At 45.9% G+C, this 27,803-nt stretch overlaps 1 pseudogene; it reads left to right on the forward strand.

Moving 5' to 3' along the window:
• Positions 1-696: 696 nt before the first annotated feature.
• Positions 697-27,763, forward strand: LOC125528289 (pre-rRNA-processing protein ESF1-like; annotated as a pseudogene).
• The last annotated feature ends 40 nt before the right edge of the window (positions 27,764-27,803 follow it).

The following is a 27,803-nucleotide window of genomic DNA, read 5'->3' on the forward strand; positions in this document are numbered from 1 at the left end:
TGCTGAACCCAACATCATCGGGCCTTTCTACAACCTCGAAGGTATCCTCACTCACATTGTTGTTCAGGGGGCAGCCGTGGAGCACTCTGATAACGACGCTGATACTGATGAAGCACCAGCTCCACCTAAGCCACAGAAGCAGAAGCAATCTAAGGCTTCAAAGCCCTCTGCTGCACCTAAAGCTTCACGTACGAAGCCACTAGCCACTGCACCTCCTGAAGCAAGTGTGCAGTCTGAAGATCTTTCTCGCATCTCCAAGAAGACCGGGAAGTCTTCAAAGCAGAAGAACCCCATCCAGCGCTCTGGGCAAGAACTGACCCCAACTGATATTTTGCGGAATGAAGAAGCCACCATTGATCTGTCCAGCGACGACGATCTTGGTGATGATGCCCTTGAGATGCTCATATAGAGCAAGGAGGAGGTGGAGATCTTCAATGATCTGCCCCTCTTTGATGTGGATATTTTGAACAACTTCATTGATGAATGGTTTGAAAACCCCAGCATCAGCATCGATGACCTTGAGCTTCCAATTGGCATCAGTGTCTCTTTACATAGTGCCATTGCTAATGAGCTGGCTCTGGCTCAGAAGATCGTTGAACTGAAAAACAAGATTGATCATGAGAAAGCTCAATTCAAGAGGAACATGGTCAATCTCAGCGTGGCTAATGTTCAAAGCTTCAAGAAACATGAAGAAGCATGGTCAAGGAGCAGTTTCACAAGAAACATGAAGAAGCTAAAGGTTCAAGAGAGCGAATGAAATACTTCGCTGAGAAATGTGTGCAAGCCCACAATGAGGCTGAGAAGCGCAAGGCACTTGGGCATCCTGGCATCGACCCCAAGTTGGCTGCCAAAAAGAAGAAGCCTATTGTGGCCCAAGCTGAACCATCAGGGCGGGAAGCACCTTGCATTGTATTCCCTGCCAGCATGACAGGCTCGAAGCCTAAGGTCCCCACAGCTGCTTCAGAACTAAAGAAGACAAGAACAAGAATGCCACTGATGATGCCCCACAAACCAAGAAGCGGAAGACAAAGTCTTCGAAGAAAGATCGGGTTGCTCCCTCAGAGCCCCTCCTTGTCGAGCCCATCTTAGTTGCTCATCCTGCATCCACCAACCAAGAGCGTCTGCTAGTACTTCATGAGCCTTCTTCCACAGAGGCTCCTGAAGCTGAAGACATTCCAACTGCTGACCCCATCACAGCTGAAGACATTGGTCATCACGACAATGTAGATGATGATGAAGTCCTTCCTCAGATCGAGCACCAACCAGTATCATCGCCTGTTCTCACGAACAACGAATTCATCAGCATTGGTCGTCCCTTGACGCCAATTGCTCAGGATGCATCATGGGCTGATCACCCCCAAGACACACCAAGCCAAGACACACCTAGTACTCCCCCTCCTCAAGTTACCACTCCGGTACTTGATGATGACAATTACATGGTGAAGACCACCCCATCTCCAAAGGCGTCGCCCGCATTCTGCAGGCTTCGCAAAGGCCCTAGGCCACATGTCACCATGCCGAGCGTTCTAGAGGGAGAAGTGCAAAACAACTCAGTGGCATGACAAGTGTTTCCTGACGCCACTCCAACTGCGAACGTCTCTGAGTCCGAAGCAGAAGTTACTGAAGACATTCCGGCTGCATCAGCCGATGACCAACAAGAACCCCGTCAAGAAGAAGAGCGAGTTGCCACACCCCCTACCAACCAAGATGTTGTTCTCGAGGAAAACGAGTCAGTGCCCGACCCCCAGCTACTCAAGTGGAGGTTTAAAACACTGAGGCAGCCACCAACAACACTATTGAAGCCAATGACGTTGTCATGGCTGAAGCTAATGTGGCGCCTACAGTGAATATGGTGCCGGAAGTAAATGTTGCACATGAAGCCAATGTGCAGCTTGAAGCCCAAGTCAATGCCTCTACTCCTGTACCGCCTCCAAGGCCTCACACCATTGAGCAAGCATTCGATCGTGGTCAACTTGTCATTGTCCGCTGGCCATTCTGGTTCCTCCGCCTGCTCCCGAACCACAGTTTGACTATCATGTGGAGCACAGGCCTCAGGTCCAGAAGCCAAAGCCTAGGCTGCCAAGGTTTCCAGGTACTGCGACTTCGCCAGGATCGTTCAATCTGAATGGCTTCAAATCACACAACACCTTCTTTGATAGTGCCAAGAACCCATATTCGCAGCCAAGAATTTCATCAGATCGGTTCTGGAGCTATCAGCGGCGCAGTTATTATTCTTGTATCTTATACAATCAAGGGCGCATTTTTTCCCATATGCGTCTAGACTGCGAAGCCATTTCTGGCCTGCCCTGCTTGGAAGAAGCCCTAGACTGCTTCAAAGATGCTAGCCTTCTGCAGTTTGTGACCGACAAAGAAAATTGGAATGAGGAGCTTCTGTTGGAAATATGCCCTAGAGGCAATAATAAAATGGTTATTATTGTATTTCCTTGTTCATGATAATTGTCTATTGTTCATGCTATAATTGTATTAACTGGAAACCGTAATACATGTGTGAATACATAGACCACAACATGTCCCTAGTAAGCCTCTACTTGACTAGCTCGTTGATCAATAGGTGGTTATGGTTTCCTGACCATGGACATTGGATGCCGTTGATAACGGGATCACATCATTAGGAGAATGATGTGATGGACAAGACCCAATCCTAAGCATAGCACAAGATCGTGTAGTTCGTTTGCTAAGAGCTTTTCTAATGTCGAGTATCATTTCCTTAGACCATGAGATTGTGCAACTCCCGGATACCGTAGGAATGCTTTGGGTGTACCAAACGTCACAACGTAACTGGGTGGCTATAAAGGTGCATTACAAGTATCTCCGAAAGTGTCTGTTGGGTTGGCACGAATCGAGACTGGGATTTGTCACTCTGTATGACAGAGAGGTATCTTTGGGCCCACTCGGTAATGCATCATCATAATGAGCTCAATGTGACTAAGGAGTTGGTCACGGGATCATGCGTTACCGAACGAGTAAAGAGACTTGCCGGTAACGAGATTGAACGAGGTATAGGGATACCGACGATCGAATCTCTGGCAAGTAACATACCGATAGACAAAGGGAATTGTATACGGGATTGATTGAATCCCCGACATCGTGGTTCATCCGATGAGATCATCGTGGAACATGTGGGAGCAAATATGGGTATCCAGATCCCGCTATTGGTTATTGGCCGGAGGTTGTCTCGGTCATGTCTGCATGGTTCCCGAACCCATAGGGTCTACACACTTAAGGTTCGGTGACGCTAGAGTTGTTATGGGAAATAGTATGTGGTTACCGAAGGTTGTTCGGAGTCCCGGATGAGACACCGGACGTGACGAGGAACTCCGGAATGGTTCAAATGTGAAGATCAATATATTGGACGAAGGGTATTGGATTCCGGAATTGTTCTGGGAGTACCGGGTGACGACCAGCGTGACCGAAAGGTGTTTCGGAGGCCCCGGCAAGCGTTGGGGGCCCTTATGGGCCAAGGGGAGGGGGCACACTAGCCCACTAAGGGGCTGTGCGCCCCTCCCAACCCCTCTCACGTAAGGTGGAGAGGTGGGGGCGCCTCCCCTAGGGCAGCCACCCCTCCCGGCATGGGGGGCAAGTTTCCTAGGGGTTGGGGGCGCCCAAACCCATCTAGGGTTTCCCCTGTGGCCGCCACCCCTCCCCTAGGGAACCCTAGGGCTCCTCCTCCACCCCCCTTCGCCCTATATATAGTGAGGAAGAGAGAGGGCAGCCGTACCCCTTCCCTGGCGCAGCCCTCTCCTCCTCCAACTCCTCCTCTTCCGTAGTGCTTAGCGAAGCTCTGCCGGAGAACCACGAGCTCCATTGCCACCATGTCATCGTGCTGCTGGAGTTCTCCCTCAACTTCTCCTCTCCCCTTGCTGGATCAAGAAGGAGGAGACGTCTCCGGGCTGTACGTATGTTGAACGAGGAGGCGCCGTCCGTTCGGCGCTAGATGGATCTTCCGCGATTTGAATCGCCGCGAGTACGACTCCATCAACCGCGTTCTTGTAACGCTTCCGCTTAGCGATCTTCAAGGGTATGAAGATGCACTCCCTCTCTCTCGTTGCTAGCATCTCCTAGATTGATCTTGGTGACACGTAGGAAAATTTTGAATTATTGCTACGTTCCCCAATAGCTTCTGCTACAATTCTATGCCACTCTTCACATTCACGGCTACAACAGGGATCCGAAGACTTGGGTCCTTGAGTGGATGACAGGCGATGTACACAATGAAGCCAAAGCCCAAGATATCGTTGAGCTTACTGCCCCGTCCACTCCAGGTGAACTCTATGAACCTGATTATTAGCTTCACCGTAATGCTTTGGAGAGCATATTTCAGAAGCCTGAGCCGAACATGAGTCAAATGCTCAGCACGATGAGGCCACTGCCAAGCGATGCTGAATATCCAATGGAATTCTTTGTTGAAGACCTAGAGTACCTGCCCCGGACCATTTATCATATCATCAGGCGAACTCTATGGCCTGTCAAAGGACATTCTCCTACAGCGAAACTTGAAGGAGCAATGAAGACATTGGTTTTCTATATCCTCAATGGCATCAGCTTCAATGCTCAAGATTTCTTCATCAGGCAACTTGCTGCATCTGGCTCTGATCTATTTGGTCTGAAATTTTATGCTCCATGGGTAATGCGCCTCATCAAGCTTCACTCTTCTGTCAACTATCAGCCCTCTACGCGCAATCATCTCATCTTCTTGCCAGAGGTTGATATGTCTGTCGAAGCCATCTACCCTGAACCTGCCAAGGAGCCTATACATCTTCACAATGCAGATCACCAAAGCTTCACGCAACCTATTGAAGGAGTTCTTGCTGCAACTCGTGTTTATCCTCTGGCTGGTAACACTCGTGCACCTCATCATGCAACCACTGAAGCCACTGAAAGCACCATTGCTGAAAGGCCTCGGAAGCGATCTCACGCTCTCAATGACCGAGAGCTTCTCGTGGCATTACATCAAAAACAGGATAAGCATCATGACTGGCTCAAGTGTCAGATGCAGAGCCTCTTGGTGGATGCTAATCGCATTCGAAATCTTGCCACCAAGAATGCCTTTGTCACACATGAAACCTGTCGGCGGTCATGGAAGAGTCTGACATTGCTAAGCTCTGAAGATGATCTTCAATAGGATGGCTGCTACATCTTGAGCTTGCGTTGGTTTTCCCCGAAGAGGAAGGGATGATGCAGCAGAGTAGCGTAAGTATTTCCCTTAGTTTTTGAGAACCAAGGTATCAATATAGTAGGAGGCCACGCTCAAGTCCCTCGTACCTGCACAAAGCAATAGCTACTCGCAACCAACGCGATTAGGGGTTGTCAATCCCTTCACGGTCACTTACGAGAGTGAGATCTGATAGATATAATATTTTTGGTATTTTTGGTATAAAGATGCAAAGTAAAAAGTAAAGGCAAAGTAAAAAGCAAAACAAGATTAAAGTGATGGAGATTGATATGATGAGAATAGACCCGGGGGCCATAGGTTTCACTAGTGGCTTCTCTCAAGAGCATAAGTATTCTACGGTGGGTGAACAAATTACTGTTGAGAAATTGACAGAATTGAGCATAGTTATGAGAATATCTAGGCATGATCATGTATATAGGCATCGCGTCCGTGACAAGTAGACCGAAACGATTCTGCATCTACTACTATTACTCCACTCATCGACCGCTATCCAGCATGCATCTAGAGTATTAAGTTAAAAACAGAGTAACACCTTAAGCAAGATGACATGATTTAGAGAGATAAATTCATGCAATATGAAATAAACCCCATCTTGTTATCCTCGATGGCAACGATGCAATACGTGCCTTGCTGCCTCTTCTGTCACTAGGTAAGGACACCGCAAGATCGAACCCAAAGCTAAGCACTTCTCCCATGGCAAGAACTACCAATCTAGTTGGCCAAACCAAACGGATAATTCGAAGAGACTTGCAAAGATAACCAATCATACATAAAAGAATTCAGAGAAGATTTAAATATTATTCATAGATAGACTTGATCATAAACCCACAATTCATCGGTCTCAACAAACACACCGCATAAAGAAGATTACATCGAATAGATCTCCACAAGAGAGGGGGAGAACTTTGTATTGAGATTCAAAGAGAGAGAAGAAGCCATCTAGCTACTAACTATGGACCCGAAGGTCTGAGGTAAACTACTCACACTTCATCAGAGAGGCTATGATGATGTAGAAGCCCTCCGTGATGACGGCCCTCTTCCGGCGGAGCTCCGGAACAGGCCCCAAGATGGGATCTCGTGGATACAGAAAGTTGTGGCGGTGGAATTAGGGTTTTGGCTCCTCCTGATCGTTTGGGGGTACGTATGTATATATAGGAGGAAGGAGTACGTCGGTGGAGCACCGAGGGGCCCACGAGGCAGGGGGGAGCACCCCCCACCCTCGTGACCTCCTCTTTGACTCCTTGGAGTAGGGTCCAAGTCTCATGGATCACGTTCGGTGAGAAAATCACGTTCCCGAAGATTTTATTCCGTTTGGACTCCGTTTGATATTCTGTTTCTCCGAAACACTGAAATAGGCAAAAAACAGCAATTATGGGCTGGGCCTCCGGTTAATTGGTTAGTCCCAAAAATAATATAAAAGTGGAAAATAAAGCCCAATATAGTCCAAAACAGTAGATAATATAGCATGGAGCAATCAAAAATTATAGATACGTTGGAGACGTATCAATGGCTTCACAGAGAGATTCAAATTTGATTCCACTCCTCCCAGGAACGTTGTCTTGCGTCGGACTCCCTCACTCGAAGACTCTGAGTACTCCTCCTCGGCGGCCACTGTCAATGCCAGAGTCGTCGATGACGAAGATGATGCTACTTCACCAACTACAACTTCGCCGCGAATCGACACTACACCAAGTTCTTTTGCACCACCGGACTCCAACATCGACCCCGCACCTTCACCTACTCATGGGAACGAGTAGAAGCTCTATGTCTTCAAACCCTTTTGGTCCTTACTGACAAAAGGGGGAGAAGCATATGAGTTGATAGTCTTCAAGCAGGTCCTTATGGGTGGTTGCTATACTTTTTGCCAAGTGTTTACAACTCTCACTTTTGATACTTTTGGTTCTTTGAGTTGTAACACTTAAACTTGATGGTCGTCTGCTACCTTTTCTGTTAACTATGTGATGCTATGATAAATTCCGCATGTGCGATGATAAATTCCGCACGAAGTCATTTTGCAGACATCCATTTTTTATTATGCATGTCATTATCTTCATTATATCCTTTCATGCATGATGAATTGTCTTCATAAGTTGAAGAGGATCTCCACAAGTAAAACCTGCCATGTGCATTTGCATTCAAACGCAAACTATTTATATGCACATCTTCAGAGGGAGCCTTTTGCTACTTATGAAGACAATACCTTAACCCTTACAATTTCACATACTGTTATCCCCATTGAAAACTTCAACCAGTTTGTCATCAATCACCAAAAAGGGGGAGATTGTAAGTGCATCTAGTGCCACCCCTATTTGGTTTTGGAGTATTGACAACAAACCTGGTTGAGGGACTAATGTGTTTGTGAGAATTGCAGGATAACACATGTAGTAGTCCCTCATTGATTCGGTTTACCTACCGGAGATGACCCCTAAAAATGTGTGAAGACATTGAAGACAATGGTGGTATGTGAAGATATTCAAAATGAAGATTATGACTCGAGAAGACATTCACGTGAAGACTATGGAATGCGAAGACATAGCTGTTTCGTAGTTTCCTTTTCTTCTTTGTTGAGTCATAGGAACCACCGTACTGTTAAGTGGGGTCCAAGTGAACAAAGTCAGAATGACTGAAGTGATGCTCAACCAAATCCTATGTCTTCGAGCGAAGACAATGAGAGACAATCTTATCCAGAGCTGGATGAGTCAGCTTTACTTGTAACCCAAGTCAAGCTGTTGCGTGTGTTTGAAATCTGACTGTTGGACACGTGTCAGTTCCTTAGTGACCCAGGGTCATTTCGGACAAATCAAGTCGGGTTGCTTACTGGCTCTAAATAGCCCACCCCCTATACCATAAATTGGTGGCTGCTCAGAGTTAGTGCACGGCTTTTGTCGTTTGAGAGCAACCCACCTCGAAGCCTTTGAGAGAGAAATCCTTGCGAGGACAAAGCCCTAAACACCCAGAGCCAAAGAGTGTTAGGCATCACTGAAGTCTTTCTGTCCGCGTGACCTGAAGACTTGTTACACTTGAGGATTGTGAATCCTCCACCCGGTTAGGCGTTGCGTTCTGAGCATCCAAGAGTCATTGTGGATTGCCGGTGAACGAAGTCTGTGAAGGTTTGCAAGTCTACCTTGAAGACTTACCAGAGTGATTGGGCAAGGACTATGTGTCCTTAGCTCAAGGGGAATAAGGTGAAGATGCGGTGTTCTGAGTTGAATCTCAGCCTCCCTAACCAGACGTACTGTTGTCACAGCAACTGGAACTGGTCCAACAGATACCTGTCCTCACCAAGCAACTAGTTCTATCCTTACCTCTCTCTTTACTTACAGTTTGTCTTCGTGAAGTCATTGCCTGCTTGCATGATCTGATTGACCTCACTGTGTGAAGACTGTTGTTGATTGGCTTCATTGTGATGGCCTGGCTTATTAGGGATGATAGACTACTCATATCAATAAGGAATTCCTTCTTTTCCGGTAGCCCATTCGGACAGAACTCCAAAGTTAAGCGTGCTCAGCTTGGAGTAGTGTCAGGATGGGTGACCGACCGGGAAGTTGCTCCCGGGTGCGCATGAGTGAGGACAAAGTGCGCAGAAAAGACTAGTATTGATCTGTGGGGACAGTCTAGATCCCACCAGGAGTAATGACCACCAGCGGGTGTGTCCGGGGTGTTACAAGTTGGTATCAGAGCCGACCCTCGCGGTTACACAGATGGTTGCGGACAGGTGCGTGGTCATGTTGTTCATGACGTTTGTGACCCGTCGTGGCACCCGACATGGCACATGTACCGGACTGGAAGCACAGACGTTTGTGCCAAGAGGGAACGTTCCTGTGGCCCGACGAGGACGTTGGTTCCTCTGAGTGGGGGTGTATGTGATGGCCTGGCTTATTAGGGATGATAGACTACTCATATGAATAAGGAATTCCTTCTTTTCCGGTAGCCCGTTCGGACAGAACTCCAAAGTTAAGCGTGCTCAGCTTGGAGTAGTGTCAGGATGGGTGACCGACCGGAAAGTTGCTCCCGGGTGCGCATGAGTGAGGACAAAGTGCGCAGAAAAGACTAGTATTGATCTGTGGGGACAGTCTAGATCCCACCAGGAGTAACGACCACCGGCGGGTGTGTCCGGGGCGTTACATTCATACTATCTTCCACCTTGATCCATACTACCTAGCTGCTGATAGTCTTTGTACTTTCACTTCATTGCTTACTTGACTATGGCTTGTCTAGTGTAGTCTACCTTCCGCTGCATATCAATAGGTTCATTTCTACTGTTTGTCCGGGGCGTTACATTCATACTATCTTCCACCTTGATCCATACTACCTAGCTGCTGATAGTCTTTGTACTTTCACTTCATTGCTTACTTGACTATGGCTTGTCTAGTGTAGTCTACCTTCCGCTGCATATCAATAGGTTCATTTCTACTGTTTGTCTTCAAAGCCCTCATGTTTTTAACACTTCCATAAAAATCGCCTATTCACCCCCTCTAGTCGATAACTAGCACTTTCAGGCACTATGAATAACAAACAACGTACGGGTAAGATAATTATACAAGTAACTATATATCTAAATCACACAAACATGATTTTTTATATAAAAAAGATAATAACAAGAGGCTCACCACAAGATGGTGCGGCGACGGGACGGTGCAGACGATCGGCGATGGTTAGGACGGAGACGGGAGGCACTAAGTAAACCACACCTACATATGCAAACTAAGAGTTATTTTGACCTCAAATTGCATATAAATCAAATAAACTACTGTGACACTCCCAAAAAAATTTTAATTGGTTTTCATCAAAAACTTTGTTGAATTCTTTTTTGAGGGCATTTAAAAAATTTCTTTTCCAGAAATCCTTCATCTTAAAAACTTCCTTTTCTTTGGCAGGGATTTTATTTTTTCTTCAAAACTATGGTGTTTGATCTTTTGAAATTTCTTCTCTGTTGGTTCCCCCTCAAATTATTTTGGGAGTTTTAATCTTTTTCTCTTAAAAAGAAACTCTATGAAAATTTGGATTTTCATATCCTAGAAACCCTAGGAGTTTTGGGACTTCTTTCTTTTTTGAAACCACCCATGATCTTTGTATTTTTGCCCATGTGATAAGACCCCTCCAAAACCTTCCCTCCTCCTTGTAATCAACCTAAGTTCTCTGTCCCAACTCATCCAAGCAAGTTTTGGATTTTATTCTAATTATTTTTCCCTCAAAACCATTTCTGCAAATTATTTGGAGCCTGAGTGATTTTCAAAGCAAGTACCCTATTGCATTTGAGTTTTGACCTAAAACCAACTTCCCTCGATTGTCTTTAGTACCCACAACCTAGAACCATCTTGATCCACTCTTCTTCTTTTCAAAAATTTCAAATTTCACTCACTGCAAGTTTGGACCAGATTTGCCAAATCTGGTGAAATTCATATCTACACTCCTCCAAAAATTCCACCAAAAATCATGCAGCCTACTGGAGCAATGAGAAGCCACTCCACCAAATTTCATCTTTAGGAAAAATCCCCAGAGGCCAAAAACATTCTGTCGAACACCTGAGCTGCACTGTTCCTTTGCAAATTCAGTAAATTCAGATTTCAGTGTTGTTTTTCGTCCGTCAGCTTCACTCACGCGTCGACAGTGTGCTTGGGGCGTTGCGCGCGGCCTCTTCTCCCTGGCCAGCACCCCCGCACGCGCGCTTGGCGTCTTCCCGGCGTCGGTGGCGCCCCTGGCCGCCCGCGCCGGCGTGTCTTGCGGCGGCCGAAACCCCATTACAGCCGACAGGGGACAAGAACGGCGGCTCAACGCCGTTCCGCGCCGCCCATCGCCCCTCTGCTCTCCGCGTGGCCTCATGCGTGCCAGCGCACGCCCGTGGCACCGCCACCGTGGCCGGCAAGCACGGGACGCGCTCCCTGCCGCCGACGGGCCCGCGCCGCCCCGTTCTGTCGAACTCACCCCAAAGCACCAAACTCCAGCTCGATTAGCACCAAAACGGAACCGTGGACCTCCACGATGACGCACAATGTCCTAATTACCCCGACCAAGCCCTGCGCCGTCGTAATCGTCACCGGAGACCCCCGTTCACGGCCACCGCCTCGGACCGCCTATATAAAGGGCTCCCGAGCTCACCCTCGTGCACGCATCATCACCACACCTCACCAAGGCTCTGCCAAGCCACCCGGAGGACCTCGAGGAGGTCTCCTCCCCCAACTCCGGCCGCCCCGATCCGCCTCGGCCTCCACCACGATTCGCTCCGGTGAAGCCGTCTCCGGCGCCCAAATCCCGTCAGTTACTCCCTCTAGTACCCAGTAAGCTAACGCCAGCGTCAATTTGTCCTTCGCAGCTCTCTCCGACGAGTCCCTCGACCACCCGAGCCGCCGTCCGCCGGAGCAAAGCTCGCCGTCGACGTGGTACTCGCCGGCGACCACCACCACCACCAACTGACGCGGGAAGGAGCCCTGATCACGGAGGTACCCTCCGATCCCCCTGCCTCGCCGTGGATCGCCGCCGGCGACCACCGCGGCTCTCGGACGCCGACGAGCTTCGTTCCCCCCATTTGAAAGTTCAAACCTGACGAGTGGGACCCCACCGTCAGCCTCTCTGTCATCTCTATGTGAAATGTTTTCTGGTAGCGCCTTCGGGCAAAATGCGTTTTCCCCTCTGGGCTGGCGTATTCAATACTGGAACGTCTTCTGTTTTTATAAGCTAGCCCCTGGGAACTTTCTGTTTCATTACAGATGAGTCCCTGGACAAAAACCTTTATAACTTTTAAACAGAATAATATTTTTGATTGATTCTTTTTCTGTTCTCTTCAGATTTTTGTCTAGTTTTTATCATATTTATTTGAAAAAAAATTTGGAATACTTTTTGTGCACCTCGTGGTATTTACGATAGCACATATAATTTTCTTTATACCGTAGATACCGAAGGAGGTGACGGGACCGCAAACTTCACCGAGCTAGGCTCCGACTACTCCGAACCAGGCAAGCATGTTTGAACTTTTGATATGATGAGTGTCTTGGCAGGTTTTGCATTTAGTTAGTCTCATGGCAAGTTGATGAGCATACCGATGAACGTTATTTTCATGCATTGATGAGTTAAGTGAGTTCGATGATCCATAAGTGGATGGATGTGAATATGAATGGCCATGTGTTGGCATGAGGATAGGTGAGATGGCAGTGTTGTAGCATGCCAGTCTTATGCCAGACTATGTGACTGCAGTGTCAAACCGTATCGGTCCAGTTCCTCCCATTTCCTTCCCTGTACTACCACATGTTTTCCGCAAGGAATATGGCTTAGTAAGTTGCAAACCGCTTTCCTGGTACACACCAAAAGGAGAGGCCGGGATGATGGTTCCATGGCCCTGGATTAAAGCCAGTCATCCGGTCAGGGGGCATGGGTGTTTCCGGTTGGGACCGAGAGGGGGGCACCCCTTAGAGCGCGCGTATATAAATTTGATCCCATGCTATTCGAGATTGTGATCTCCCCGTCTCAAAAGTTTTTCTTGGACGATGTCTAGGGTGATTCCTAGCATCGAGAGGTATGATGGGTGTGTACTGGTTAGCTGTGTTTTCTTCCGAAATACCGTAAACGGAACTAGTCCTTCGTGACTACGGAAATCCGTTGGCTGTGGGAAATTTTTGTACAACCTCTGCAGAGTCATATATTCCTTGAATCATCTATTCCATGTCCAAGTTCAGTATTATCTTATCCTGACAAGTGCCAGTTTTGATGATAGAGACTCCGGTGAATCGTATGAGTGCTAATTCCGGCTAAATGATTATTCCTGTGGATGGACTAACCCGTTTATTTTCATGAATTGAATGAGTATTATTTACTTGTGAATAAAAGCCCTTTCTGCGATGTCGCTCAGACGTCCGACTGTGGCATTGTTATATTTTACCTTCGATGAAAGCCCTTTCTGTGATGTCGCTCAGACGTCCGACGGTGGCATTGTTATATTTTACTTTCGATGGAAGCCCTTTCTGTGATGTCGCTCAGACGTCCGGCTGTGGCATTTCTTTTAAAGCCCTTTCTGTGATGTCGCTCAGACGTCCGACTGTGGCATTTCTTTTAAAGCCCTTTCTGTGATGTCGCTCAGACGTCCGTCTGTGGCATTTCTTTTAAAGCCCTTTCTGTGATGTCGCTCAGACGTCCGACTGTGGCATTTCTTTTAAAGCCCTTTCTGCGATGTCGCTCAGACGTCCGACTGTGGCATCATTTCCTTATTTTTATTTGTTCACCTTTCGAGGCGTTGCTTCAGACACCCGATCGGTTTTTATTTATGATATGTTGGGACTTCAGGCGGACTACTGCCGTTTCCCTTTTACTTACTTCGCTATGCTAATTTTTGAATATACATTGGTGAATTAATCGTGACGCATTCATGCCTGCATTTGTTATATCTCATGTCCGAAATGTCTTGCGAGTACTTTCAAAGTACTCACTGGCTTGTTGATTTGGCCAGATGCTGACGAAGGCGATCTCATGGATGAAGAGTTCGATAGCGAGTCCGACGCCTAGAGGAATCCCAGTCAGTCTCGTGCGACCCTGGATTTGGTCACTATATTATATCCGCTTCCGCTACCAAATAAATTCATCGAGCCTCACCTCGACGCTCGATGAGATGCCAGTTTTAGAGTCATGTATCCCACTCCCCGCTGTGTTTTTCCACCACCGCCCTATCCTCGAGTCAGTAGTATGCCTCCACACCACTGTGTCATGTCCGCCATTATGTATAATTATTGGCGTGCTTGTAATAATTTGGTTGAGCTGCCGTAGCTCGACCCTGTAATATATTTTTTGCTACTGGCTTATTGTATCAAGAATTTGACTACCGGTAAGGAGAATTTTTCTCATACTGGACTCAAAATATTGATTTCTCAATAAATATTTTATTGAAAAACCGGTCGTGACAACTACCACATATAATTCCTCCCAAAATACTAAAAACCACAAATTAATCACTATTTAAAGCATTGCAAGAGCTAATCTAGCAATGAGAGATGAAAGGACAAAGTTTCTTACCTTTGTGATCACTTGAATGGATGGGAGCCTTCAAATCTTGACAAAATTTGGGCAAAATGTGTGATAAGCTTGAGGAAGAGGGGAAGAACAGAGAGGAGAGGGGGAAGGGAAAAAATAGAGCGAGCTCAGGTGGACAAAGGGTTTATATATAGGACGACCTTTAGTACCGGTTTGTGGCACGAACCAATACTAAAGGTGCTAGAGGGGCCCCAGTCTGACAACATCCTGCCACCACTCTCTTTAGCACCGGTTCATAGCACGAACCGGTGCTAAAGATTCGCAACGAACCGGTACTAATGAGAGCGGCCCGCTTAGCCATTGGAACCGGCACTAATGGTCACATTAGTGCCGGCTCAAATACAAACCGGGACTAATGAGATGAACATTAGGCCCTTTTTCTACTAGTGAGAGGATCATATAGAGTGGAGGTGGGGAAGTAGGGTCTGTGCAAATGCAAGTGATCACAAACTGTTGTCAGATAAGCAACACTTGCGTAGGCGATGGCAAATTCTTTGGCTAGGGCTTGGTGCCTCTTGAAGGGGATTGAGTGCAAGGATCTAGAGGATATATCTTTCTGTTCATGTTCCATCCCAGTCGGAGAAGTCTAGAAGAGGAAGTCTTTGGAGGAGGGACCATGGGAATTTGGGAAGTCTCTACTAAGATTTTTGTGCCAACTAAAACCCTTAGGGGATACAGGTTCAAATGGATCATATCTGGATATGATGTGTTAGTATGCTGGAGAAGCAATTAGTGACATACTCCCTTCGTTTCGAATTATTTGTCGTAGGTATGGATGTATCTAGATGTATTTTAATTCTAGATACATCCATTTTCGCGACGAGTAATTTGGAACAGAGGGAGTAATCGGCAAGGACATGGAAGTAGACGTGGGAGAAGATGGTACGATTGTGGGCAGGTTTTTACATGTAAAAAGTCTATATAGACATCTCTCAGAACCACTCAAGCGGGGCTTACTATTGAGAAACAGTATAACTAGGCTAGCTACAAGCCTCCACAGCGATTTGACTGCCTTCCACAAGGATCAAACGTCCTCATCCGTCCGATCACACTTACCCGTGGTATAGATCTCTGGGTCATTCCACCACTCGCATGTGCTAATCTTTTAACCTGTCACAATCACGCGACCTACTCAGCCCCGGTAACCGGGCCGCTACTCCGCAACCTGATATCCCAATGGTCAAAGGCGCACATAGGCCCAAATAAAAAGAGGGAAAACTTTGTTTTTGCCACTCTAGTTTTTGCCAACTTTGCTTATGCCACTCTAGAATTTGACATTTCACTTTTGCCACTCTTAGCTTTTGACAATATATCACTTTTGCCATTCTGCGGCAAAAGCAAAAAAATTAGAGTGGCAATTGTGATACATGTCAAAAGCTGAGAGTGGCAAAAGTGAAATGAAAAATTATCGTTTTTGTCACGCAATGGCATTTGTGATGTATTGTCAAAAGTTAAGAGTGGCAAAAATGAGATGTCAAATTCTAGAGTGGCATAAGAAAACTTGGCAAAAACTAGAGTGGCAAAAACAAAGTTTTCCCATAAAAAGATACTAGCAGCCCATTCTGTGCTATGCACCTATCCCCCATGATGCAAGTCTAAAGAAACCAATCCCCACGATGCGTACATTCGTCTCTGCGGCTACTACCCGTGCTACTATCGGTGTGCCTTCGCTTACACACTTCCCGCTGTGGGTCACTTCATATGGCCAAGAAGCGGGTCTCTAGTGTCTCTCTGCTATGCCCATCCCCAAAACCCCACCCCCTTTCGGTTCCTCCATCACAAGCTTCTATGCCGCTACCGTTGTCACCGCCACCGTCATTCTCCTTTGATCATGTCCCCTTTGGTGATCCCAAGCTGTGTTGTCGCGACCATCTGGATGCTCAATCCCGCCTCGATGCGGCAAGAGTTGTAGTCGTGCGTCCGTTCCACTCCACACATGTTCGATCATTCTTTTTCGAGTTGTAACGGCGTGAGGGGCAACATCATCAACGCGAGAAGGATGTGGAGGCAAGGATGTGGCTGATCTCTTTCGCTTCGTTCGGTCTGCATGCCTCGCCCTTCCCTCCTTGGTTTGAATTGTGTAAATCCTAACTCATGACATGTTTTTTCTGTGGTTTCCCGTCAACGGATGTAGCTATATTGAACGAAGATTACCTTCTCATCAATTTTCTTCATGGATGCGTGATGATTATTTCTTGTTGTGTCTCAATATCTACTTGTTGCTACCATCTAATGTGTATCATTGTTTTTTGTTAGGAGAAAAACAATTTACAGATGTACATGCACCACTAATTTTTTAACCTTGGGCAATGACAACTTCATGTAGTAATTCCTAGAGCATTTTTGAAAGTTATCTACTCCCTCCGTTCCAAAATAAGTGTCTCAACTTTATACTAACTAACTTTGTACAAAATTTAGTATAAAGTTGTACTAAGTTTGAGACACTTATCTTGGGACGGCGTGAGTACATGTTTTACTATCCAATAGAGTTCAATATTTCAGTTTGAGCAACCAAAGCTGAAGCTTTGCATCTATTTTAAATAAATTGTGATTATATTGTAAATGATCTGCAGTTAAATGACTATGTGTGTAGGTAGTACTACATCGTCAAAATAGGTAGTGCTTCATCATAAGCTATTTTGTTCAACTTCTGACTTGGCCATCCACGCGCTCTCGCACCCTATGGTAGGTGATAGGCTTTTGTCATTATCAGCTCCTGTGGAACGTAGGTCGATGTAGACTTCTAATCCTTGCTTAAATGCACTGATCGACCCATGAAACCCCAGGGGAGCTCCACATGCTTTGCATTAAATTCGATTGACATCCCCCTTGGATGGCCTACGAGTGCATAGTTAGTGCTCTAGGGAGTCCAAGGGGGGGGGGGGGGGGGCGGGGGGTGAGCACTCCCTTGGTCCCTCGTGTTGTCTTCATCGTTATTGAAGTCGAAGTCATAGAGCTCGGGAGGATTGAGGGTGTTCGGAGGCATTGTGTGATTTCCTTGAGAGCTTGTGCTCGGGGGAGCCCCGACACTGACTCTTGGTGTTCTTCCCTATGCCCTTGTTTCTTGGGCCTTATGGCGCGAAGCTCATCCCATTTCAGTAGGCTCAGGGAACTTGTTTCCCGTACTATTGACAATAAACCTCAGCCATGCCATTAGGCGATGGATGTGAAGAGGGCGAGACTGGAGTGAGGGCCTCTCCTTGATGGGTCGACGCAGGCGCCATGTCATTGGCATTGGAGAGGAGGCGTCGTTTGAGTCTCCATGTGTACTAAAACCATCGCCCACTCTTGGCGTTAAAGGGAATCATGCCTTGCCTTTAATCGTAGAGCGGCTGCCCACGTCCTTCGCCTTACAAAGCCTCGCGCTCCACACCTTGTTTCTCCCTTCCCATATCTTCCTCCTTACGCCCCTTTCAGACTCTACGCCTTTTCGCCTCGAATCTTCTGCTTCCTCAACCCATGCCGCCACCATGGCTCACAAGAAGAAAACATGCATCGGTTCCTCATCGTCTTGGCGTGCCGAGAGCGCCATCATCCCCTAGTACTGTATCGTCAACAAGGAGCGGATGGGGAAGCAGAGGAAGACGTTGGTCCCAACCAGCTAGTGAGGGGGACTTCGTGAGCTGGCGATGTATCCCCCAAATATGAAGCCCAATGAAATCATGAGCCTTCTTCCTTGCCGTTTTGGAAGATTTGGTATCACCTTCTTCACCTCGCATCTCTATAGTGATGCTGGCAATCTTTGCCCATCTCCGTGAGATGTTTGTATGTGTAATGCCATCGTTGGCGCTCTTCTGCCATTATTTCGTTCCGTGCAAGAAGCTCCAAGCTCAATGCCCAAGGAGCCCCTTGCGACATGCCCCGAGAAGGTGTCAATGGAGGGGCCGTCTGAGTGGCCATCTATGGAGCTCGTAAGGAAGGCCCGTGGAGTCTGAGCAACCTCAGAGCTCTAAGTGACGCCCCAAGCCTTTGGGGGATGGATCCTAAAGAGTTCGGCTATCCCAATAACAAAGAAACCACACTTGGTCTTGAGGATCCTGAGCGGCTGGTGGGGCTCGGGAAAACCGAGCAGGTCCGGGTGCCCGAGCAACCTACAGAAGACGTGGAGTAGGCGGGTGCTTCCTCTAATCTAGGAAATGTGTTGGCCCCACAAGTGCAGAGATTTGTAGGTAAGCAGCAATTTTCACTCAAGTTAACGACCTTAAGGTTAATCGAACTAGTTGGAGCGTTTGATTTGTAACCAATAATTAGTACTTGCACACACAAGCACAAAACTTGCCTAGCTCGAACAAAACTAGTAAGATTGTCAGCATTATTAGTCTTGCTAGTTACAACGATTAGAATAACTTGTGTTTGGAAGTAATGATTGCATCAAAAGAAATAAAAGCAAAGAATTGTATAAGCGTTTTGATAGAGGTTGAAAGCAAAAGGGATGGATGGACTGGGATCCATAGTTTCACTAGAGGCATCTCTCCAATAAAATACAACATGATGTGGTGAACAATTTACATTTATGTACTGATTAAATTGTAGTGTTTATGTATATGATTATACATTGCATAATTGCATCTAGGCATCATGTCGAGATATCCATATACGGTTATCCAACTACATCTATAGCTAATACTCCACCCCAAGACCCCTATCGAGCATGCATATCAAAGTATTAAGTAAAATAGAGTATTGTGATAAGTATGATGATATGATGTAGATAGTAGATTGTCTTCATCCTACGTTCAAAGGACGACTACAGAACTATATTTGTATGCTTAGTGTCAACAACACAATACAAGCCTTCTTCAACTTTCTGTCACTTATGTAGATTACTTGCAATATTAATGGGAATCAGAGCTTCAATGTTGTGATTGAAGCTCTAGGCGGTTGATGCATGTGTGCTCAACTCTAAGTGTTGAAGATAAACTTGAACATTGGACATGTCCGTACAGGAATATCCGGTGGTGACGGCTCGTTGTGTTTGTGCGCCTATAAATAACACCTGAGGCCCACTAGGTAGGGTTGGGAGTAGAGCTGAAGTCTTAGAGATGCTGATCTAATATGTCGACTTTCCCCTCCCTCTCTCTAACTTGTTCTTGCGAGAATCCTTTGAGTGTTGGACTTTGAGTTTGGTTGAGCACCAAACAAGAGTGAGTTACATCAGGCGGTGATCTGCTTGTTACCCTTGGAGACTTGGCATCTCCTAGATGGTTAGGTGTCGGTCGTTGTGCACCCAAGGTATGGATTTTCCGCGAATTTTTGTGAAGGTTTGGAGGTTACTTCAAGAGTTGCCATTAGTGAGCAGGCCAAGCGGGTGAAGCATGTGCTAATGAAGAATAAGGCTTAGTCATCAGCGGGTGATGTTGTTGGACTTGGGTGCATGCGTGCATAGCCTCTCTTAATGAAGGTGTAGAGCTGGTGACAACAAGTTGAACTCCGGAAACAAACAGGTGTATTCATCTCGTATTTCTACTTTTTCAGCTCATGTTTGTTTCTGTTCATGTGCTTGAAGCATCGTCTTGCTTTGAGTAGTTTTGGTTCTGCCATGTTATTCTTGATCTATTACTTTTCTCATCTTGAGTCTGCTTAGTTTTTGTCCAGTTATTTGCTTGAAACTTTCGCTTTTACACCCTCTCTAGTCATCATATCACCATCTTTCACAACCAATCCTCGAACTAATAATCATCCTTATTTGTGGAGTGCAGGGTGATGAAAATCACACACTACACAAACAATGTACAGGCAACCCAAAGAACAATGGTAAGCATGAAAATCACACTACAACATAAGTTGATCACAATCGATCTCATCTTGACAACATATCATCTAGATAAACACTCACTAGTAACAACTACCATCAAAACGACATATCATCTAGATAAACACTCACTAGTAACAACTACCATCAAATCCATCCGGATCTAGCACTTGTTCAAAGATCTAAGCTACAAGATCAAGAGTTAGAGGTTTCTTACAACCATCGCATGAGTGAGAGGATGCAGAAGACAACTCGCGTAAGAGTAAGAAGAATGCTTGCCACTGACGACCGCCGCCGTCCTGCTCGTCGGTGAAGAAGCTCCCAACACGATGAAGCTCGAAGTGGGGACATGGTGGTGTAGGGTTTGGGTGGTGAGAGTGTCGGGTGTAAACAGGGGGGTGGTTTTGGCGGGAGGTGAGCGAATTTATCCCGCCCTGCTTTTCCTGCATCGCGGGAGCTCCCACCATCTCCATGGTTGCATGAGCACGTGCATCGCATTGTCCTTCTCCTCTTTGCGCGAGGGTGGCTCCAGCGTAACGAGCAATTCAGCCGTTCACAACGGGCCTGGCCCAACGCCGTGCTGGTAACAGAACAACCAATTTTTGCACCCAGATAATATTGATGGTGTTGCGGGCAAAGGTGGCCAACAGGCCACAAATTCACGGGCCAGGCCGTAAAAGTCTTGGCCCGGCACGCGGCTAACGGATGGTGCCAGGCTTGTGGGGAGCAACTAGTTCGCAACGATCAGCGTCACTTGGCGCGCTCTCAGCCATTCACCACGTGTCGCGCTCTGGACGCTTCCTTCGGATTTTGTTTTTTTATTTTTCCGCACGCGTTTTCGGCTTTTTAAACGGTTTTTTTTCGGGTTTTTTCGATGTTTTGGTTTTCCCCCGGTCTTTCTTAGCTTTTCGATCATTTTTTTTTTCAATTTTTTGGGTGAAAAAAAAGCGCTTTCTTTTATTTTCCTTTCGTGAAAGTCATGGTTTTTCTTCCGCGAGAGGCACGGTTGTGCTTTAGCAAGAGTCACGGGCGTGCCTTTCGGAAACGAAAAAAGATGTGTTTTCTGTTTTTTTTCTTTCGCGAGAGTCACAGTTTTGCTTCCGCGAGAGGCACGGTTGTGCTTTTGCGAGAGTCATGGCCGTGCCTCTCGGAAAAGGGAAAAACAAAACGTGTTTTCTGTTTTTTTTTCTTTCGTAAGAGTCACGGTTTTGCTTCCGCGAGAGGCATGGTTGTGCTTTCACGAAAGTCACGGCCGTGCCTATAGGGAAGGGAAAAACAAAACGCGTTTTCTGTTTTTTTTCTTTCATGAGAGTCACGGTTTTGCTTTCGCGAGAGGCACGGTTGTACTTTCGCGAAAGTCACGGCCGTGCCTCTAGGAAAGGGAAATAAATACGTGTTTTTTGTTTTTTTTTCTTTCGCGAGAGTCACGGTTTTGCTTTCGTGAGAGGCACGGTTGTGCCTTCGCGAGAGTCACGGCCGTGCCTCTCGGAAACGAAAAAAAACGCGTTTTCTGTTTTTTTCCTTCCACGAGAGTCGCGGTTTTGCTTCCACGAGAGGTACGGTTGTGATTTCGCGAGATGCGCGGGCGTGCCTCTTTCGAAAAGGGAAAAAAAATCATGCTCCCGGTTCGGTTTTTTCGTCCCGTTTTTTTCGTAAAAAAAAGTTCGTCAAAACCTATCAACATGGGATCTAGTTTAGAAGATCTCGACGCGAGAAATCCAATAGTGAAAACGGTTCGAGATTTGGACGCACGGTTTAAGAGATAAAACGTTTTGAATAAACGGATCTACAAAAAAGGAAAACTTCCATGTTGAGACAAATGACGCATTGCATGTGCACTACTTGTCGCGACCTAGAAAAGTGGACTGTTCTTTGCAACAAATACTTAATTAGTGATTTCGAGACTTCTGGCTCGCCGTGTGCAATGCCTGGGTCGCGACCTAGAGCCCACGTGCTGGTACGGCATGACCCGTTTTACTTTTCCTGATATTTTTTCATAAAGCCGGCCGTTGGCCACCTTTGGTCGCCAATCACGCAATTTATGAATTTCATGCCATTTTCTTCTTCGATATAAGCGTGTAGCGTTGTCGGTGCCCTTGTCCCCCACCCGCCGCCACAACCTCTCCCACATCCACCCCCGCCGCCACTCGCCCCCGACTCGAGCTCCTGCTCCTGATCGACGCTACGGTGGCAGGCTCGGTTGAGGTGAAGCATGTCGACTCGAAGACGAAGCGGGTGACGGAGGAGGGGCGGTACGAGGCGGCGCGGGCCGACCCGACGTTCCGGCCGATGCGGCGGAAGGAGGCCCTCGACTCGAAGATGAAGCGGGCGACGGAGGACGAGCGGTTCGCGGCGGCGCGGACCGACCCGAGGTTCCGGCCGATGCGGCGGAAGGAGGCCAAGGTGGCCCTCGACTCGAGGTTCATGACCCCCATGCTCACGGACCCCATGTTCGATTCTTCGGCGGCGCCGGTGGACAAGCGCAGCAGACGCCGCAAGAAGAGCGCCAGGGACAGGGAGAACCCCATGCTGCATTACTATCTCAGCCAAGATGAGGGGGACGAGAAGGACTATGAAAAGGCGGAACAGGAGGAGCTGATTTGTCAGGAGGAGGATCATGAGCGAGAGACGTGATTCACGACCATGGTTCAGCCGAACCTATGGTCTATGCCCAGTGGCGGAGGCAGGGGGTGCTAGCAAGGGCCCCGGCCCAGGTCAACATGCAGATTTTGCTACTACATGAGGGATTATCTGCTGCTAATATTGTGTATTATGATGATTTTGCTGGCTTTGGCCCTCCCCAACATGATTTAACATTAGTTGGCCCCCCTGATTAAGTTTTCCTGGCTCCGCCACTGTCTATGCCATACGATTTAACATCCTACTACATGTGGATCTGTGACATACATATCAACTATATTTTTTAATCAACCATGCATGGATCCTCATGAATAGACATACATGCCAACTGCATTTTTTAATCAATCATGCATGGATCCTCAGGAATAGTGTACAGAAATCAATGGTGTTGAGCATAGGTTCAGCTAAACCATGGTTCCGTAAAACATTTTCGATCATGAGCAGGAAGAAGAGGATGGGCTAGAGGAAGAAGAGAGTTCCAGTAGCGATGACGAGGTAGAGGAGGACGACAATGACCAGGTGATGTTTCCCTTCCAAATCTGTCAGCTTCATTCCTAGAAAAGCACACAGATTAATATGCATTTGTTTATTTTGCAGTACTCTGTGGGCTGTGACATTGCTCATTACTTGATGGCGAGGCATGATGATGCACCTGTGTTGACAAGGAAACTCACAGGCTTGCTGTTGTGAATATGGACTGGGATCATATTAAGGTGCATGCCAGTTCAAATTTCTATTATCTTGACAAGTAATCCGTCTGCCTCAACAATTTCAGCCATGTTCAAAAGGCAGTTTTATTATTTGAGTTGCATCAGAATCGAATGTGTTTTGAGGCCAACTTGTTCCTTTTCTGTGAGGTTGATATGCATTTCTTCCGTCGTGCATTTGTGTGTTTATGGCAGACTTATATAAAACCTTTAAGGGTTGTTTAGATGGCAGTTTATTAAATACTCCCTTTGTAACGTAATATAAGACAGTAAGGAGTTCTGAAAAAAAAACTATGTTGTTTTGTTAGTTTGTTAGGTTGAAGTACGATGCATAGATTCATGTTGTTTACCTTAAAGATGTTTTCATTTGTCATCTTCTTGTTTTGTTGAGAACAGGTGAAATCTGTATCACTAAAATCCGCCTGTTTTTAGTTGAGATAATGCACCAAATGTAGATATTCAGGATTAAGAACAAATTCTGAAGTGCTGTCAAATTACTGGGTTCTTTGGTCCAGACATCCTCACACAATGATGTATATAGTTAAAATGTGTCCATATTTATGTATACCCAAATCAGCGCAAACATCATCATTTCTTTGTGTTGCAGGTGTGCTAATTGCCAATATCTCAGAACATCCGTGCAAACTTACCCCTAAGGATCTGTTTCGGTAAGGAATTTAAATTTGAACCCTTAGAGTGGAACTGAATCCAAAACTTCACAAAGAAATGCCCATTACTCAAACACACTTGTAATGATTGTTTTTTGCATTTGTATGTGTATTGTTTGTTTGGTTAAGTATTCAAGCACTTTCTATGACTTTTGCAGCACCCCCAACAAAATATTTTGATAATAGTCCGTATTTAACTGAACGAAATCCTGTATTTTGCTTAATTGGAGATCCAAACAATGGAACAAACCCCTTGGCATTTATAGTTTGTGTTGGTCATGAAAAATTCTCTTTGGCTGCTTGGGCTCAATGATATTGTGTTCCTTTGTTTTGCCCTTTCAACAGGCGGTGGACTTGTATATGGTCATGACATCCTGTATCCCGAAAGGTGGGTGAGTTGTATCAGTTTGGGTATATCCAACAGAATTTGGACTGAAGTGCATGAACATTGAGGCAACTCAAGGCCCTTCTGCTCTTATTGGCGCTGATGGTGATGGTGATGATGATGGGGAAGATGATAACAACGATGATGACGATGATGGCAAAGAAGATAGTGACCTTGACTATGAGACTGAGAACAACAAGCTCCGTACTTATGAGCTAAACAAACTCAGGTTAGCAACAAAGCATAGAGATACCTTTGTTGATTATCATCTTGTTTACTTCTATTTGTCTGGGACTTACCAAGAAGAGTTTGAATGATTTTTTTAACAATACACTCCATAATATTCTCTTGCTAATTAAAATATAAAAATGTTCAGATCCTGTGTAAATGTAACTTTTTTTTGAAAAGGGGACATCCCCAGCCTCTGCATCAGAATGATGCATATGGCCACCTTTATTAGCGAATAAAAACAGGTTCAACAATAGTCTCAAAGTCTCAAACAAAAGCTGCTCACAAAGAGCTAAGGAACCAAAATAAAAGCCACAACCGGCTGGCAAAAGAGAGATAAGAAAACTAATTGTCTATCCTATTACATGACCGCCATCCAAACCGGCTGAAAATATCCCGTGCTACCATCTCCCGTCGGATAGATCCAGTAACCAAACGCTCCCTGGCCTCCGTCGGAGTGAGTAACGACCACATACGGATCCACGCAGTGGCTCGGAAGATAACCTACAAAAGTGAGTGTTTGTTGTTTTGTTAAAGACCAAAACATTTCTGCAATTCCAGATAGCCCATAATAAAGCACATACTCCTACATGAATGTGTCTTGCTGTTTGGGACTCAATCCCATCCAACCACGTCCCAAATAACGTGCTAATACTATTCGGTGGAGTAATATTGAAGGCAATGTTAACTGATTGCCAAAGAATCTTTGCCAAAGGACAATCGAGAAAGAGGTGTTTGACTGTTTCATCCGTATCACAAAAGCTACATCGAGAGGATCCCCTCCAGTTGTGTAAATGTAACTATGGCGGCTTCTCCTTCACATGTTTGGGATTGTGCGCATATGTCTATGGCCTTGTCTATCCATCATTGATATTTACCATATGAAAATGTTGCTACTTGCCAAGGGTCTTTGTTCTCCTCTCTGATGATTATATTGATCTTGCTGCAGGTACTACTATGCAGTTGTGTTGTGTGATTCCGTTGCAACTGCAGATCACCTATACACAACTCTTGATGGTACCGAGTTCTTGAAAACGGCAAATGTGTTCCATTTGCAATTTCTTGATGACTCTAGGGAGTTCAAATATCCTGCTCGTGATGTAGCTACAGAGGTATATTACTTGAATAGATCGTATATGCATCTATATTTTTTTCTGAACAAGGGAAGGGTCCCAAATGAAGGACCCAGAAACTGCATTAAAACTGGTCGGTGGGATTATACCCTAAATTACACAGAGGACCTCGTAATAAAGAACTAAAAAAACACATCACCTCTTGTTTTACAAAAAGGAACCTACAACAAATCAGAAAAATCACGATTTGTCCTTCTCCACCGAGATTTCGTTGAAGCTTCAGAGCACGGACACCTGCACCTTTGCCAGGGACATAATAACCAAATAAAGGACATTGGCCATCTCCTGGTCCATGCCGCTTCAACACTTGATCACCAGAGGGCAATCGACTCTGCATGAGTCCACTGAGCTTATTGGCAAAAGCTTTTGCCCGATCCCGTCCCCTCCGTCATTCTGCCTTTCAGTCGTAGTACTAAAAGAGGTCTTTTCAGTTGGTAACTTGTTTGACTTGGTGCAGGCACCTCTGAGTTACAAGGCGCCTGATTTTGAGACTCCTGCTTTGCAGCGTACCAAAGTTAAGTCCACCTGGGATGATGATGAACCAGAGCGTAAGATCTTGATGCAAAAGTTCAAACACGAGGTCAGCTCTAGTATTTTAATTAAATTATTTTATTTGCTAACGTAAAACTAAAAACTTAGTTTCTCTTTGAATGTATAAATGTCAAGGGACGAAAACCCTGTGTCAACTGTCAAGACTCAAGATAGGCTTTCAGCACTAGTGAATAATAAAGGAATAAGTACAGTATCATCCAAAACTCTTTTATTTTTTTCATATCTTGTTTGAACAACTGTGAGTTTCTTACAAAATCACATAACTTGATAATGATGGCAGGCATGTTTCTACTCGTTTGTCTCATGAAAAGTTTCCATCTGTTGGTTATTGTTTCTTGTCCTCTACTTTGTTTATCCAACTTCGACGTCTTGTATTCTTTCTGTTGCAGTTTGATGGCTATGGTAAATATATAGCAAGTGGTGGCAGTGCATCAGAAGATGATGTAGATGATTCCAATGACGAGTCTCTGCCAAATGGTGTAGCGAAAAGGAAGTTAACAAATGAGGAAAGGTTGGCTCGTTTACTACAACAAGGAAATAAATCTGAAGAGGAACGAACAGATGACGAGGACATGGAGATAACATTCAACATGGGGCTCGAGGACCTGAGCAAACGTATCCTTGAGAGAAAGAGCATTGAGACAAAGACTGTCTGGGAGATGCACCAAGAAAAATTGAAGGAGAAGTGGAAGGCTAGAAAGAGGTGGTCAAAGGATGACGATGGCTATAGTGACCAATATAGCGCTGATGATTTCCTTGATGGTGAAAAGTCGGACGAAGAAGTTAAGCCCATGAAGAAACCGAAGGTGAAGGCCAAAGAGAAAGCAAAGGACAAGTCTCGAGAGGAACATTATGAGCCAGAAGCAACTAAAGAAGAGTTGGAGCTCTTGGTTGCTGCTGGCCAGGATGCAGCCAATGGTGCAAAGGGTTATAACATAAAACACAAGACTAAAAAGGGCAAGAAGGGCAAGGATTCTGTCGAGGACAAAGTTGGTGAAATCGATGCTAGCAAAGATGAGAGGTTCTCACCCATGTTCACGTCTCCCCTGTATGCATTGGATCCTACTGATCCCCAGTACAAGAGGTCGTCGTTTCCCTATCCTGCTACTGTACAGTCTGCTTGACCTTGACTGCGTTAAATTTATGCTTACTGTGTATTGTTGTGTACAGGAGAGCCACCTTGGTGCGAAAACAAGCTGGGAAGAAGGGTGCGCGTGTAGGCACATTGGATAGTGAACCACCTATGGAGCCACAGGATGATGCATCTCCTAACAACGCCAATTGGAAACGCGACACCAAGAATCTGCAGATGCTATCTGCTGTCAATTCTCTCAAGAGAAACCTTGCTGCGTTCATTCATTCAGTCTGATGGATTTGCTTTAGGATAGCTTGAAGGTTCATCTTCTGTGTTATGACAGCACAATGATCCAGTTTTGTGCTGTTAAGCTGAATATAATTATCCTCGGCGTTTCCTTATTCCTTACTTAAAAGGATTCCTTATTGTCTGAATGCTTTTTGATGAAAAAAAT

Source organism: Triticum urartu, chromosome 6A (genome assembly GCF_056163025.1).
Source record: "Triticum urartu cultivar PI428250 chromosome 6A, HENAU_Tu73, whole genome shotgun sequence".
In the NCBI taxonomy this organism is placed as follows: Eukaryota; Viridiplantae; Streptophyta; class Magnoliopsida; order Poales; family Poaceae; genus Triticum; species Triticum urartu.